General features: G+C 42.7%; 1 protein-coding gene across 5 annotated transcripts in view; it reads left to right on the top strand.

The window, feature by feature from the left end:
• Window positions 1–16,836, top strand: part of Arhgap26 (Rho GTPase activating protein 26) — a 421,874-nt gene that overhangs the window by 67,349 nt on the left and 337,689 nt on the right. The gene's annotated exons all lie outside the window — the stretch shown is intronic.

The raw sequence follows: 16,836 nt of genomic DNA, 5'->3' as shown, positions 1-16,836 counted from the left end.
TGTACCCTTCTTATAGATCAGGAAATCCAGGCACAGAGAGTTGAAAAAATTCAGAGCTTATAAATGGAGGAGCCAAGATTTAAACCCAAGTGGGGCTGTCTGATCCAGGGCCTTGGTTCCCTTTCTCGTTTCTTGGGAATGGCATCTTTGTGGATGTTGATGTGATGTCTGGATCGTTGGAGACCAAAGTCAGACCCTGAACCACGGTCCCCCACCCTCCTTTGTTGTTTAATTCCAGAGCCAGGCACCCCAGGCAGGGCTTCTGCACTGACTATGCCAAGTTGCTGCTTCACTTGGTTAATGAGCTCTCTGGGGTTTTGGCTTCTCCCTCAGCCTACAGTTCTTTCTTCCACTCTGAAGAGAAGAACTGGCCCTTAAAGCCTGACAGCTTTTTCCCCCCTGTGATGAACAGGTTATATAAATCATTCATGACTTACTCTTTAAAGAAATGCTCCTTTCTTCTCGTGTTGGAATTCAGTGTACTCTGGAAGACAGGAGTGCATTGCCCTTGCTTGGGGGGTTAATAGACCACCTGTTCTCCTTTCTCTGTTGGGAGGATCCTGAGTTTCATCTGCAGCCTGTCTGAAGCAGTCACCATCGTTTTTCTTGGCATCAGTGGGTATTTTGACACATCTTGAAGGCCTTCATTTTCACAGGAGTTGGCTCTAGGTTACTGGGAAGAATGAAAATTGGAATAGAACTGCAGGGTACCCCAGTTTCAGCCTTCCCACAGAGTAGTTCAAATGAGTTGAAAACTGTACCAATCCAAATGAGTCTTTAGGGCTCTTTTTTGCTTATCTTCTTTCCTAGTTTAGAAAAACCTGGGGTCAAATACCACAGTAGGCATTTTACACACATTTCATTTATCTTGTGTTGTGTGGGGTTGGTATTATCATCCCTACTTTATAGATGAAAGAACTGTCACTTGCCTCAGGTTCAGTATTTAGGAAACAGTTTAGGTGGTATTGTGATCAGCGATCAGATATTTCTGGTGTCAAGTCTTATGTGACTTTTTCTGGTGTGACTTACCCATTGAACATGACCTTCAAACACCCAAATCTTTTCTAGAACAAATTTGGAGACCAAAACAGTTTTGTCTAAAATCCATTATCTGGACTTAGCTAGAGTAAATGTTCTTTCTCCTCCTCATCCTCTTTTTCCTTTTCCTCTGAGTTCCCAAGATGAAGTAATGAAGTTTGGAGGCGAGAAGGCCTGGGATTAGGTTCTCTTTAAGTTCCTTGGCAAGAGAAAACAAAAGTGTATATGTCATGAGAAACTCTCCCTGGGTGTCTCTGAGCTCAGTGCAGGACAAGCTATTGGAAAGTTCTCTCCTTCCCCTAAGAGGAATTAAGAAAGGGAAGAAAGATCTTTGAAAAATTCTATTTTTTACATTCTCCCACTGACCCACAGTCCTGTGTTTATTTTTTTTTACTCTCCTTTTCTATCACCTACCTTTCAGTTCCTTGTACTAAATACATCCTTCTGACATGGTATCTTATTCTTAGTTCTCAATTGAGCTTACCTTTGAGGTGTTAAGAAGGCCTACTTTTTTAGGTTTAGTAGGGCCTGACAGGGCCCATTTCTTTCTCCTATGCCTTGATCTTGACCTTGGGTACTTGGTGGAACTGAATAACTTAGAGGTGAGCTGATGTTGTCTTTTCTCTTCAGTGCAAGGTAATTTTGAATGTGAAATTAGTGTTGAATATTTTATCAGATTCCTGCTTCCTGTCATTCCTTTCTGGGTACCACGGTTTATGAGAAGTTCTGGATTGGAAACCTTGGTAAGGTCTTTATTTATATTTCAATTCATTCATTTTCTTTTAATTAACTCAAGCAATAAAAAAGAGTTTGGTGTCTTAAATTGTTTTAGATGGAGTCAGAATTAAAGAATAATTCTTTATGAAAGATATTCATAGCTTTCATTTTTTTCCCAAGAAAATATCAGCAGTCTGAGTTTCTGTAGGTTTGAAATGAAGAGGGTAAAATATTCGTCATTTCTGTAGCAGTGTTTGTGTGGTGCCTTAACAAGGAAATAAGTTTCACATTTTCTTCCTGTTTGCCTCTTATTAAATGGAAATTACTCACAGTCAAGTTTTTATTGTCTCTAACTTTAAACTGAGCAAAAACAAATACAAAGGAAATGGATCTTATAGTGAGATGGCCAAAGGCAAAGTGATGTTAAGAACACAGGTGCTGGGCCAGATGGACCTGGGGCAGAATCCAAGCTCTGCCACTTCGAGCTGTCACTTAGGCAGGTTGTTGCCTCTCTGAATTGGTTTGACTATCTCATATTTTAGCACACTTCAAGACTGTTGTGAATATTAGAAGTAATTGAATGAATTAAGCATCTAAGGGCAGTTTCCTGCAAATAGTGGGGGCTTAGTAAATAATAATTCCATTTTATTTGCTACAAATGTACAAAACAAGCTGATCTGAAAGACCTGTTTAGTAGTCATGCTGGGGGATCAACTTTGGAAAAAAGGTATCTTTGGAATTATCTAATCTATTAATTATACAGAGACCTAGAGAATTAACTATGTCAAAACTGTAGAATAAGTTAGGGTGAAGCCAAAACTAGGATCCAGTATTTCTGACTCTTTGCTTATGCTCTTTCTATGGCACCATGACTGATTCAGTCCAGATATGTAGACCAGAACTTTAAGGTAGGGTTTCTTGGAATCACCTAGAGAGAAGGGATAGTGGAGGTGTGGTTAGAAAAGTACATTCCTGGATTCCATCCTAGACTAATGAATCAAATCTCTGGAGATATATCTGGGGATTTGCATTTTAACAAATACATGAGATGATTGTTATACATCTCGTGAGTACATTTGTATGAGTTTGAGAGGAGTTATTTGAGTTGACTATGAATCTGAGCCTCTTTGCCGTTTTGCTATAATTAAGAGTTGATCTTCACAGAGTTATCCCAGCATCATGGCCTTAGTCTTAGAAACAAATCCTAATGTAATGATGTTAGTAATAATGTTGTCAATGGCAGTTGTGGCCTATTGAATGCTCACTGTGCACAAGGTATGGTCTGAGTACCTACAGGCACTTGAAGAGTACCTGGCATATAATAGCACTTTATAAGTGCTAACTGTAATAACCCCATTCAATTGTCACAACAATTCTTTGAAGGTTGTTATGTCTCTTTATAGAGACAGTAAACTAATGTACAGAGAAATCTAATAACTTGCCAAGATCACCAAGCTAGCAAGTGGCAGACAGAGGTGGTAGTTGAACTCATGTAGTCTGATGCTGAAACTCACACGGAAAAGTAGATATTGCATGCCAAAAAGAAAATTTTTAACAAATTTGAAAGTTAGGGGGTTTTTCTCATTAAAAGAATACTTATCCAGGTTTGGTTGATAAGCCTATTGAGACAGACCTAAGAGAAAGCTCTTCACAACCCAGAAGACCTTCTTGAGGGTGAAGAAGTTGGTAAAAAGAATTCAATCAAAAGGGAAATGTTCTCATCTTCAGTCTGTGTTTGTGCAAATAAAATGGGTAGTGAAAGGACTCAGTGGCAGCTGGCTGAAGAGCCAGATTCAGTTTCTTCAAGTCTAAAAAAAAATCACCTGATGGTTTTAAAACAACAATGTTTGTTTTGCTTATTAATTTATAGTCTGAGCAGCATTTGTAGGGAGAGCTCATTTCTGCTGCATGTCTGCAGCCTTAGCTTGGCTAGCTGGAGGGCTGGAATCATGAAGCCTTTGCTCACTCTGGTGGGCATCTGGTCTGGGAGGACTGAACAACTGCTTCTTTATCTGGTTTTTCTACGTAGTCTCTCTGGCATGGTGGTTTCACCCCATGAGGTGACTCCAGATCCAAAGTCATAGAGAAAAGTGCTGTGGGGGGAGATGTTCCCTCTTATGACCTAGCTTCTGAAGTCATGCAATATCACTTCTGCCATGTTCTCTTGATTGAGGCAATTGCAGTGGTCTGCCAAGGTTCAAGGATAGGGAACAGACTGCTCTGCTTGATGGAGGAGTGTCTATTTCTCATACACTGTAAGAAGAACATGTGGGATGGGATATATTGCTGTGGCTCTTTGGAAAATATAATCTGCTGCATGTGTTGACTCTCTTCTTGCTAAATAGGCTCATTCAGGGCCTGTGTAGTTTATTGAGTCCCTTTATCATCATGGTGTGATTTATGCATTTGCAGATGTTAAAAAGGCTAAACTTACACAATTTTTGGGTGGAAACTTGAACTGTGTTTACTCAGAGCCATGTAAATATGTGATGGGGAGTGGCTGGCAAGGCCTTACCTCATCATGGAGGAATAATGCATAGATGATTTTTTTCTTTAGTAGGGAATATGTCCCTAGTCTCTAGATTTAGGCAATGTTGCAAGTCTCTTTTTTCTTTTCTTTTTTTGACAATTGTTTAATAGGGCCCAACATGTACTAGTTTTATGCATAAGACTAACAAGATCCTATTCTTATGAAACTTAGACAGTAGACAAGAAATGGATAAGAATTTCAGATAGTCAGAAGGTTATTAGATAGATGGACAGAGAGAGCCCATGGCAGGTGGTGGTTACCATGATGTCATGTGAACAAACCTACTTGGACCTACACATATTCATCAGAAAAGACATGAGAGGAGTTTTATTTAGCCCTTTTATATACTTCATTCATGAGCTGATGTATTCCATTCATAAACTGAGATGAAGTTACCAGGGAATGAACATGGACTGGTACACAAAATCCTAGAGTTGGATTAACCACCACTTCAATATCTACTACCAGTTTTTGTTTCCCTTTTGCCTCTAAAGAAAGCTTCCACAGAGGTAATTCAGGAAAATTATAATTACTGTGTTTACATAGTGGATGGTAAATACATAGCATTTATTTTTCTTTACTAAAAGTGTGAAAGATATAACAATTTTTTTTTTTTTGGATACCAGAGATTGAACCCAAGGGCACTTAATCACTGAGCCACATCCCCACCCCACCCCTACCCCCCCTTTTTTAAATTTTATTTTTTATTTTGAGACAGGGTCTTGCTAAGTTGCATAGGGCCTTGCTAAATTGCTGAGGCTGACTTTGAACTTTTGATTCTCCTGCCTCAGTCTCCCAAGTGCTGGGATTATAGGTGTGTGTCACCATACCCAGCTGATATAAGACTTTTCATAAATGAAAACTGAATTTGTAACAGGTTATTTAGGGAGTTAGTAGTATTAAGATAGATCTCTCATGTAAGGCAATACCACATGATTTTCCTTTCATCATCTGATCCCATCCATACCATAAATATTGTGTGCCTTCTTTGTATCAGCCTCTAGAGAGTGAAGATAAAATAGTAATTAGGGTCCCTACTTTCACGTAGGCAGACAAAAAAGAAAGGAATGTAACTTGGTAACCTCGAGCCAAAAAAAAGGCCCGGAAGGAAACAAATCCTGGGTGATAGGGTGGGACTGACTTCAGATGAGGTTTCGAGGATGGCCTCTGGGGAGGTGACCACAAGTGCCAGAGATCATGGTGCTAATAAGCCAGACACCTAGGCTGGAAGATGGATTAGGACAAATGAAGAAGACATCATTGCCATGATGCTTACTGTGATTGAGGAACCATTGAATGGGAGCTGGGTGATATGATGGTTCCTGCAGTATATTGAGGCCTTGTAGCCTTAAGGTTCAACAGGACCACTTTACACTGGTTCATGTGGTCCAGGTGGACTATTTAGTGACATTGAGTGAAGGCATCTGTGCAAGGCTCTCCTCAGCCTCTGAGCCCTGGGTCTGATGGAAACTATAGACTTTTTTTTTTTTCTTTTGGCTCAGCTTAAAGCTTGTCCTGTGAGTGCTAGGAAGCAAGAGCTATCAGAAGCCTGACTTCATTGCGGCTCCTATTTTTGTTGGATGGTGGTTGCTAAGCAACAGATCCTTCAGCTGGAGCAGAGGAGATGGCCCAGCAAAAAAGGTGGAGGCAATTAGAGTAGTGCTTGAGTTTTGTTGAGGGATGACTTCTAGGAACAAAAATCCATAGAGAGAGTTTCATTTTCAGGAGGTCTGATTGCAAAATCTCCCACATTCAGCTCCCTCTCCACCCCTCTTGCGATTTCTGCCCTTGGTTTGGGGATTTGTAGGCTTTTCCTAGTTTGGTAAGAGCCATGCATACTCAAGGTCTGGTGGTAATTACTGGAGCAAGGTGGCCTGGTGTATGAGAGTGCATTTTCCCTTGTACAGCTCTTCAGAGGGGAAAGGGCCTTTAAATGGGAACATTTGGTTCAGATTATTTTGATTTGTGTTAATGGGTTGGTTCCAAAGTCATGAGTTGCTTTGGGAAATCTAATGGAGAACATTTGCAGGATGTTGTGTGTTTGTTTTATTCCAAGTGATATTTCCCTACATTCTTCTGTGGTCACCTTTCCTTATTGTATAGATATTCCACTAACATTTTAAGAATTTTATTGTCTTCTTAGAGGCATCCTCTTTTGAAATTATTCTTACAAAAAGGGGGACGTAGAGTGTTCCAGGTCTGTGTGAGACAGAAGATCATATCCCCTGTTTCCTTTACCTGTTAATACTCACCTTGCACGTATTCTGTGTCATTTATGCCTCTGTTTTGAGTGCTTCTAAGCATAACTGGCCCCTGGGTTGGTGCAGTTTGTCTTGGATTCCATACTCAGAACAAAAAATCTTTTGGATTGAGATAGACTGGGAATAAGTTAGTCTTATATTTCTGGAAGACTAGAAGAAAAACAAGAAGTTTTATGGGGATGGAACTCAATTGATCTAAAAATGCATAGTAATAGAGCATGAGATTTAGAAACCTATCTTTATCTTCTCCTAGCCCTATGGCCTTGGGTGGACTGCCTAGCATTCCCAGGCCAATTTCTCATTTGTAAAATGGGCATGGGAATTCCCTTAAAGTTGTATTTTGAAGACTGTATCACTCACACACACACACACACACACACACACGGCAGTTGTTGATTGTTTTCTGTGTGGAGACTTCATAAATTATAATAGAGCTGTGAAATTCTAGCTGAGTGGGTCAATCTCACAAAAATTACTATGCAATTAGATGGATTTAAAAAAATTAATGTAAATTTTTTATCTATATATGACAGCAGAATGCATTACAATTCTTATTACATATATAGAGCACAATTTTTCATATCTCTGGTTGTATACATAGTATATTCACACCAATATGTGTCTTCATACATGTACTTTGGATAGTAATGATCATCACATTCCACCATCATTAATTACCCCATGCCTCCTCCTTTCTTGTGGGGATGAGGGACTTTGAATCAAAGTCCCCTCAAATTCTTATTCCTCTAAACCCTAGTCCACCAAACCCTTTTTTCACCTCTTGGCTTATTTGGCTTACAGGTAAACATGTCTCCCCTTTACAACTTGTTATACTTATTTTCTGGGTTTCTCTCCGTGCTCGGAGAAGCTGGTTGTGAATATTCCCTACCCCTGTAATCATCCTGGAGGTTTCTAAGACCTCTCGGCACTTCGGGTGATGTTGGAGAGTTGGATCTGGAACCTGGGCATGCACCCAAGTCTTGCTGGCTGCTGCTGCTGCTGTTGCGGCTTCCCAAGCATGCAGCAGGGGCAATCGTGTGATCACTCCTGGGAGCCAAATTGAGGCCTCTCTCTCCCCAGCATTTGTGTGGCATCAGGGATGCAGGGAGATGGGGTCATTGAAACAATTAGCATGGAGTTCATGGATGTAAGGATGATGCTTTCGATTGCTGGGTCCTGCTGTTTCACTAAATTGTAATAATAACAATAATGCCTACCATTCAGAGTGCTTACTACATGCAGATGAGCCCGGCAAACCTAAGCGCCTTACCATTTTGCCTCATTTACTCTCAGTAACACACCGTGGAGTACTGAGGAAATTGAAGCTTATGGTACTGATGTACCTTCTTATGGCTGACTGTTTTCTTCTGAAGACTTAAACATTTCTGTGTGTGTGTGTGTGTGTAAAGATACGCAGCAGGATAGACACAGTGAAAAAGCTTTGTTCTCGGACATTCTCAGGTTTGGGACTTGGTTCTGCCATTTGTTAGTATAGGCCTTTGAGCCTTAGTTCTTGGGATTCCTCTTTCCAGGGGATGCTATTTCCTCCTACTGTTGTGAGGACTAAGTGAGATAATATGTGATAAAACACTTAGCAAGTGTCATTACATGTGAACAGAAAATTAGAAGTTGTTTTATATTATTCTTTTTTTCTTGGACATGCTTGTTTTCCCCTGAATGACTCAGTACTTTTAAAGTGCACCCCCATCCTCCACCTGCTCCTTCAGGGGATTTTTCAAAGACTTTGCTGAAAATCTGATGAATGTTCTGGACTATTTCCCAAGAAGGTACACACTGATTCAGTAGATTGTAGCTCCTTTTCCCCAGGGACTGTTCTTATCTTCTCTCTGATGCATGTTGAACCTTAACTGAGGCCAGGGCAGCAGAGGAGCCCTCCGTGAGGACTGGAGGGACATGCTTCCTTTCCCTCCTCTGCTGCCTTCACTAAGGAGAGCCTCCTGGTGTTTCCTGGCCATGGGTTGTTGCCCAGGCTTAGCACCAAGGAGCTGTAGGAGCTGCAGCTCTCCAGGGAGGCTGCCAGGAGAGCAGGGAAAATCAGCCTTTCTCTTTCTCACTGGGATGTTTCAGGGATGAGATAGGGATCCCCGGGGAGCAGCGGAGACTCTGGGATTTCAGGAATAAGCAAGAACTGCCCTAAGGTGCTTTGCATTCATTCTTTCTCATCTCAGCATATGGGTACTATGATCCTTGCTTTACAGATGAGGAAACTGAGACTCACAGAAATTAGGTGAGGATGGCAGGTGTCAGAGGTGGGATTCGGGTCAAACCCTTCTGTGCCCTGCAATTTGCCAAAGTGGAGTCAGATCTCCGGTAAAGGGCAGCTTCACACCCTTTGCTGTTGATAAAGGAAATGCTTTTCCTCCTGGTGGCCAGACATCCGCCGTTACTGTCTTTGTTATGTGCTCTGGAGGACCTTTTTAGTGCCAAACTGCAGACTTGTGTATTTTTAGAAAAGGAAGAAACTTCTATGCATAATGTGAGTAGAAACTTACCAGTTTCTGAATACTAAAATCAGCCAAACCTAGCAGTCCTTGTTGATACCCATAAGCTGGTGGCCTTTGTTCCACTGGCTGATCTTTACCATGATGGCTTCAGTGGTAGAGCTAACACTCAGGTCCCTTTATATGACAGACTAAGTTCTGAGATAGCAGTGGAATCTGCTTCTCCTTTTCCCCAAGTCTGGACCTGCCACCAGCACAGCCCCTGGCTAGTTGCAGCTGGTCAGATTACATCCTTTAACTTTTTTTTTTTTTTTTATAACATTTCCCTGCTTGCATTTTCCTCTTTTATGTATCCCCACTCCCACCTCACTCACATGACCTTTGCCTGACTCTAAGACCAATGACATTTTGAGTTCTTGTTGTTATGTTCAAAAAGGACTATTTTGTGCATGCAGAAACTGGCCACCTGAAGTATCCATGTGCTGGTTGCTTTGAAATTCATAGGGTCAAGCTGCTGCATGTGGAAGGACCAGGTACTGCAGTGTTGAGGTCTCTGTGTGCCTGCACAACATCTCTGTATTACCATTGCCTGCCCACGTTCATAGCTGACTCATGTCAAGTACTTGTGTGCCAGCCACTGGCTATGCACATTGAACCCTTTCAACAGCACTGTGAGCATGATTCTGGTGTTATCTGTTGGACCTGTGACCTGCCCCAGGTCACATGGCTGGTGGAATGCTCTTGCTCTGGGCTGAGCTGAGGCACCCATGTTCAGTGAGAGAGTGACATCCTAGGAGGGAGGGTGGGGCGTGCCGTTTTTTGGGCCCGACTTTGCTCCCAGGAGAACATCCTTTGGTGAAGCATGGATGAGCCTGAATTTCGGGTCCTCTTGAGGATTAGTTCCTTTGACCTCCTTCTCCTCTTTGGTAAAGAGGATTTGGATGGGATTTCCTTTCGATGGGGATTTTGTCTTAGTGAAGGCTGCAGAACTGGGCCTACTGCTTCTGATTGTGCTGTGTCATTCCTACTCACTCCTTGGCAGTGACTGTCCCCACCTTCTTGAGTTCTTTGAACCCCAGAATAAATACTGCATCTCTAAGACATTTGGAAGACAAAAAGACCTTAATTTTATGCTGTCCTGTGAGGTTTTATTATGTAGCATGTTGAAGATGCTTCCTTATATTGCTTTGTTAGTTTAGCAGATGTCCTTCATTCCTGTTTTATCTTCATTCATTCATTATCTGTTGAGTACTATTTTAGAGCACCTGTATATGTGATTATCTCCTTAAAGGAGGTTACCAGGGGTCAGTAAGACAAAGAACAGCAGTGTGATAAGGACTTTTCATATATTATATCAGAGCAACCCTGAGATAGAGAGGAAACTGAAGGAAGAGACAGGGCCAGCAGAGACTCCTGATTAAGAGAGGGCCCCGGGGTGGGCTAGGGCTGCCTGAGTGAGAATCTCAGTCCTGGTGCTTGCTGTCTGTGGATCTTGGGCAAATTATTTAGCCTTTCTAAACCTCTGTTTCCTCATCTATGAAACAGTGCCTACCTCCTAGGGTTTTGAAGGCCAAATGAGAGAATGAATATAAACTTCATAGCATTTCTCTAGTACATAGTGAGATCTTAATAAAAGGTAGCTTTTTTTTTTCCTTTCATTTTTACTAGGTATTATCATCTCTTTGCTTTAAAGATATACAAAGCAAGCCTTGGAGACACTGTCCCAGCCTAGGCCACACAGCTAATATGGCAAAGAATGATGACATACTAGCTTCCATTAGGTGACACAAATACAGTGCCATGTGCTATGTGCAGGGAGGAGATGCAGCAGGCAGGCTGGCCTGGGACCAGGTGAGGTGGACTCCCTGGAGGAGATGCATTGAAGGATTGGCCCCACCTGGACAGCTATAGATGGGGAAGCTCAACACTGTTGGTGGAGGAACAGCAAGGGCAACACTTGGGGATGAGCACTGGGACTTTTTGTGAGCTCAGGAACCCTCTGATTCAGAACAAAAGCAGGGCCTGTCCACCCTTGAGGGTAGGGGTGGTCTGCTTCTGACCTAGGATAGAGCCCGTACCTGGTGGGAGAGGAGGCTGCCAGAGAGTTGTTGAGTCCAGTTGAATGGCAGAGGCTGGAGGTGCTAAAGCTTTAGTTGGTGAAAGGGAATGAATGTCCTGGGGAAAAGGAATTTCAAACTTCAGTTGGAGAAGTTCATTTTTGTTCACAGGGAGACCTCCATCGTGTATTTCTACTATAAAGTGCCAGCACTCACAGCCCCCAGGTATTGAGCTGTAAGTAACTCTTGACTCCAGTTTGGGTTTTCCCTGGATGTGAGTCAGATACTCCCTGAGCTGTTTGGTCAGCACTGCTGATGGAGATAGGAGGTTATGGAATTGGGTGGCTTCCTCTTGCTAGGGTCAGTTAAACTTGAGGCCTTAGAACCTTGAACCAAGCAAATGCTTGTTTGAAGTAAGTATTGTGTGTGGCCTTGTGGTTTCCTGGTCCTTTCCCCTTTTTGACTCTCTTTTGGTTTATCCTTATTTTCCGTGGTCAGATTCTCACCATGGTGGTTTTCAAGTCTTTGCTCATCAGCCAAGGGTAGAGATGCTCCTTGCTTCATCCAACACCTATTGGAGAAGAGTGGTGTGCACATCTCTGCCGTGTCAGTGGCATGGATGCTGCCATGGTAACCACCGTGAGAAAGAGGCCTGCCTGCCATGAGTCATGAGCAAAGCCAAGAACTGCTTTGTTTAGGACACCCATTCCCTAATACACCATTCTTCTTGTGGTTTCTATACATGGGTTTTCCTAGAGCAGGCAACAAGATGGAAGCACCTTGAGACAGGAACCTGTTTCCTTGCTATATGAAGCCCAGCCACAGCTCATGGAAATTAACCAGTGGGCTCTTGATTAGTGGTCAGGCAGCAGCTTCCTTCCCTTCTACTTGGCTTCTTGGCCCTTACTAAGTAAAGACTATCAGAGGCCAAGTGCCGGTGTGTTAGGGACCCCAGAAGCAATTAGGTTTTTGGACTAGATTGATTTTGAACTGGAGGTCACGATCCAAAATTTACATCAAGTTTCTGTCATGTTTTTGGTTCCATGGCAATTCCATTCCCAATTTAATTTTTATGAGAGTATTTTTATCAACATCTTCTCTGAGCCCCCAAAGGCAAAAAGGGAGTCTGGGGATATAACTCAATGGTGGGGCCTGTTCTTAGCTTAACATAGGGAGACTCTGGATTTTCATCCTCAGCACCCTTCCCCCAACCTAGGGATGAGTATGAAGGGCTGTGGTTTTGAAAAATGATTTGAAAGGTTGAAACCATTTAGGCGGGATAATTTTTCATCTTAGATAAAGCAATTCAAGAAGGATGTCATTGTGAGGTAGGTGTGGACTCTCTGGTTTCCTCACCCTTGGGTGAGACAGGTTCTCATTAAACAAAGCAAAACCAAACAAAAAAGCAACCCATGATTTCAGAGGAAGTGAAGTAACTGTGGTCTTTTGTCTCTACTCTCCCCTATGGATTCAGATGAGAGGTGTCCCTGCCCTCCAAATCACCTGCCATGTCAGTTTTGAATATCATGTGCTGTATGATTGGAGAGAAAAAGGAGCTCTCCTCTGGCACCCTGGTCAGTAGACTAACCAGTGACACTACCTGGCATTCTCCATGCTAGTCCTTGTTGCAATCCTTCCCACCTCTCTGGACACTTCTTCCATTAACTTAATGGCACTGAGCATCACCCTCCCTCCCTTTTCAACTCCTCTGTCTACCAATGTCCTAAAATATAAATTATCTTTAGAGCAGGAAAAAAAAAAAGCCAAATCCAACAAAACTTCCCTCTGTACTTCTCCCAGTGGTGTATCACACCACCCTCCTGCTTCTTTGACAGCTCGACTGCTTGAAAGAAGATTTTATACTGTCTCTCCTGCTTCACCACTGAAAGTCCTTGCATCTGGCTGCTACTCCTGAGTGCTCTTCTGAACTTGCTGTCTCCGAGGTCCAAGGGACCGCTTGGTTAAATGAAGCTAGGACTTTCCCTCGGCATCCCTTGTCTTTTTAAAAACTCTCTTCCTCATTGACATCGTGCCCTCCAGGCTTCCTTTCTTCCTTTCTGAACATCCCATTCTTACTTATCTTCTTTGTCTTGTGAGTCTTTCCAAGGTTTTATCCCTTGTATTTCTGTGTCACTGATCTGTCCAATCCCTGGCTTCTGCCATCATGTCGAGGTGATTCCCATATTTCTGTCCTGCAGTTGCCTTTACCCTCCAGTTCTTCTGCTTCCTGATGTCCACGGGCGTCTCTGTGTGTCTTGCTGGTGTCTCAATCCTGACATATTTCTGTCCTCCAGCCTGCTTCCTCTGTGTGCTCCCCATTTCTGTTAAGATGCTATCGCTATCTCCATGTCCTTTACCCAAGCTCAGTCTCAAAAACTACCTGTGATGATGTGTTTTCCCTGTTCAGTTTCTCTTCAGACCCCCTTGGTATTCTTCCACCCAAGCCCTTCTCGTCAGGCTGCTGCACTGGCTTAGATTCAGTGCTCCCTGGCTTGAATCTTAATTCCCTTTGCTGTGGAGACCCTGCTCTGCCCTGCAGTCTCCTCAACCCCATTCCCTTACTGCTCTGTGCGGGCAGCTTGCCTTTGACATCTCCCTTTTTTTTGGCCCTGGTGTTCCCTGAGTGTGCAGCCCAATGTCCTCTACTGCTCGGCTTTGGTTTAGGTTGTCCTCTCTTCCTCTAGGCTTATTCTCATTATCTCCCCTCCATCATGCCCTCCCTGAGTAGCTCAAATGTCCTTTCCATGGAGGAATATGTCTTCCCAGGTGGTGGTGGTTTCTCCTCTTGTTGAAGTCTCATTACAGATCCATCTCCCCCCTGCACCCCCATTTAATGCTCCCTTCCGCCTGCAACCAACCTTTTAAAAGGCTGTACTTTTGAGACATGTTATAATAGTTAAGAGTATACATTTTGGAGTCTGACCTGCATTTGAGTTCAGACTTTTGTAGTTGTTAGGTGTGTAACTGTGGAACGATTTCTTTAGTATCTCTGAGTCTTCATCTTTCCATCGAATAGGGATAATATGCCTTCCTGTTTGGGCTGTTGGGAGGATTAGAGATGGTATAAGTCAATGTCAGACACCTAGTAGGCCTCTGTTGTTCCCTTTCTATCTTCCTCTCTTATTAGGCAGCTAATTTCTGGGGACTGTATGCAATTTTTTTTTCCTATTATGCAGAGCTCTGTGCCTCACATGGAGAAAATAAGGAATAGCTATTAACTGTTGAATGGATTTGAAAGAACTTTAAAGAGCACATATTATAGCTAATGTTCCTACTGTGCAAATTATTTAGCATTAGAGCAGTGGATAAGCTCAGTGCACAGCATAAACCAGGCCCCAACAAGATACCTGCATTGCCACTGAGATGTGAACAGTTTGAACCACAGATTAATCAGGGTAGATTTGATGATGAAATAATCATTTTACAGGTGGTGGATTCTGAATTTTTGTTCACACAGAAAATGCATTTTTTCAATATCTTTTTAAAAAAATATATTTATTTTTTAGTTGTAGTTAGACACACAGTACCTTTGTTTTATTTATTTATTTTTATGTGGTGCTGAGGATAGAACCCAGGGCCTCGTACACGCTAGGTGAGCTGTCTACCACTGAGCCACAACCTCAGCCCGAAAATGCATTTTTTGATATTAGTGAAGATAATATCAGTCACTAGATTGTAACTAAACTTCATTCGACCACATTCAGGTTTGAGATAGTATCTTTAATAGTTCAGTTGAGTTGTTTTATGGTGAGCAGTTTGGCATCTTGCCCTTCATAGGCTCATACGAAGAACTGACTTCCAACCTCCCTGATCAGGTGACTCTATCATTGATGGAACTGGTGCTTCATGGCAGCTGTGTGGAACTGGCTCTAACCCTGTAGACCCTGAATGGAGGCCCCTCCCTCCTGTCTTCTCCTGGCTCCTAACTCAAGCCTGTCCTCTGGTGTGCTGGCCTTCTTAGTTACCATGTTCCCTGACCATGTGGCCTCGACCTCTTGCTTCTTCTTCAGCATGGAACGCTCTTCCATGTCCTCTTTGCCAGGTTGGCTTTGATTCTGCTTATTATTTTAGGTCCCCAGAGGACAACAGGGTCCCCTCCACAATACCCTCTCACATGTGTGAATGTTCCACAACACATGAAAGATTGAATGATTCCCTCCTGACACCTGTCACTTCCTTCCTCACTCAAAAGACCCTTTCTTTTTTCATCAACATTTCTCTGCACAGCATCACCTGCCTCTTTACGGAAAAACCACGGAACCCTCCAGCACAAATGTTAATCATTATTTTATCAAGCTCTGGCAGGAAGGAGGAACTAGCAAATCCAAACGACTGCTAGAGTATATTTTAATTTCTATCTTCTGGCCAAAATCATCTTTCCAAGATGGGAAAGGGAGATGTGTGCCTGTGGAGAATGGACCCTGGGAATGCACAGATACTCTGAATAAACTGTTAAGACCTCAGGCAAATCTCCTGGACCTCATCATGGTGAACTGTGGGATTTTCAAAAAACTGGCCTCACGGGCATTGCCAGACTTCTCTTTACCAAGTGCAAGTGCTGGCCAAGGCTTTTATTCAAAGGCATTCTTGGGAAAGTAAGTCAACACCACATGATCTGGATTTAAACTGTTCTTTGTAGCTCTTACAAAATTCAGAGAGTTTGGTTTCTTCTGGGAGGCTATCATGGGATAGATTTACTTAATTTTTCCCTGAATGACTGATTATAGCAGTGGTGCAATTAATACAGATACCTATGGCTTGTAGCCTCGGGGATTTTTGTCCACATCTCATATGCAGTCCCTTCTCACCTGTTGATGTCCTCTGGCTGCTTGCTGCTTGTGGATGGCTAGCAGGTAGACTGACTTTACATGAGTTGGTTGGCTATACTGGATGGGGTAATGAGTACCTTCTTTGATCCAGAGGAGGTCTGTGGTTCCCTGAACCTCGGTCTTCATTACAACCATGATGTTATGTAGTAAGTTTATGTCTCACTTGTGTTTCAAAAGATCAGCAACACAAAAGTTTACCAGTCAGAGCCCTGGGCCTCTTTGCCTGCAGCCAGGAATGTCAGGGATTCCAACTGTTGTCTCTCCTTGTTCCTTTGAGCACTGTGACATTGAGCCCTTCCTTTGCCATAGATTGATGTCAGAGTCAGTCTCTTGCAGAAGACTGCTGTTTTGAAACCTTTGACCTCTCTCTTCTTAAACTTGCTTTGTCAAGCCTCAGAGATGGTGGAAGTACTGATGGGGGAGGGTCAGAATCTGCTTAGCAAAGAGCAGCATTGCTGAGTCTCACAGTTTGTCCAGAAGAATCTCTGAGACTATGAAGTGGTTTTCTGGAGCATCTTATGCACAACTTACCCTTACGGTGGTGTAGCTGAGGTTTTAAAATTATATCTTCTAAGGTCAGGCTCCTGGATGTGCTTTGGTGCCATCATTGGCAATTTTGCTATTTGTAAAATGGATTTAAACAATAGCACCTACCTCTAGGGGTTTTGGGTGAATTAAGTGCATAATATCTTCAAAGCAGTTAGGGGCTGGGCCCATGGTAAGTTTTCAGTAAATGTTTTCCATCATGATGTTGAAAGTCCTTTAGAGTAACCTTAGCTCTATATTCTGAGAATGCCACAAGTGGTTCTTGGTGTGTAGACACAGCTTATCTTTTCTATTTGGTCCACATTTGCAGGAGGCTACAAGCCCCCAAAGAGCAGAGTTATGCATGTTTTTGTTTGCAGCATAATGCAGAACCCAAATAGTCAGTACCTGGACCAT

Source organism: Marmota flaviventris, chromosome 5, assembly GCF_047511675.1.
Source record: "Marmota flaviventris isolate mMarFla1 chromosome 5, mMarFla1.hap1, whole genome shotgun sequence".
In the NCBI taxonomy this organism is placed as follows: domain Eukaryota; kingdom Metazoa; phylum Chordata; class Mammalia; order Rodentia; family Sciuridae; genus Marmota; species Marmota flaviventris.
This window is presented reverse-complemented; position numbering and strand designations above follow the sequence as displayed.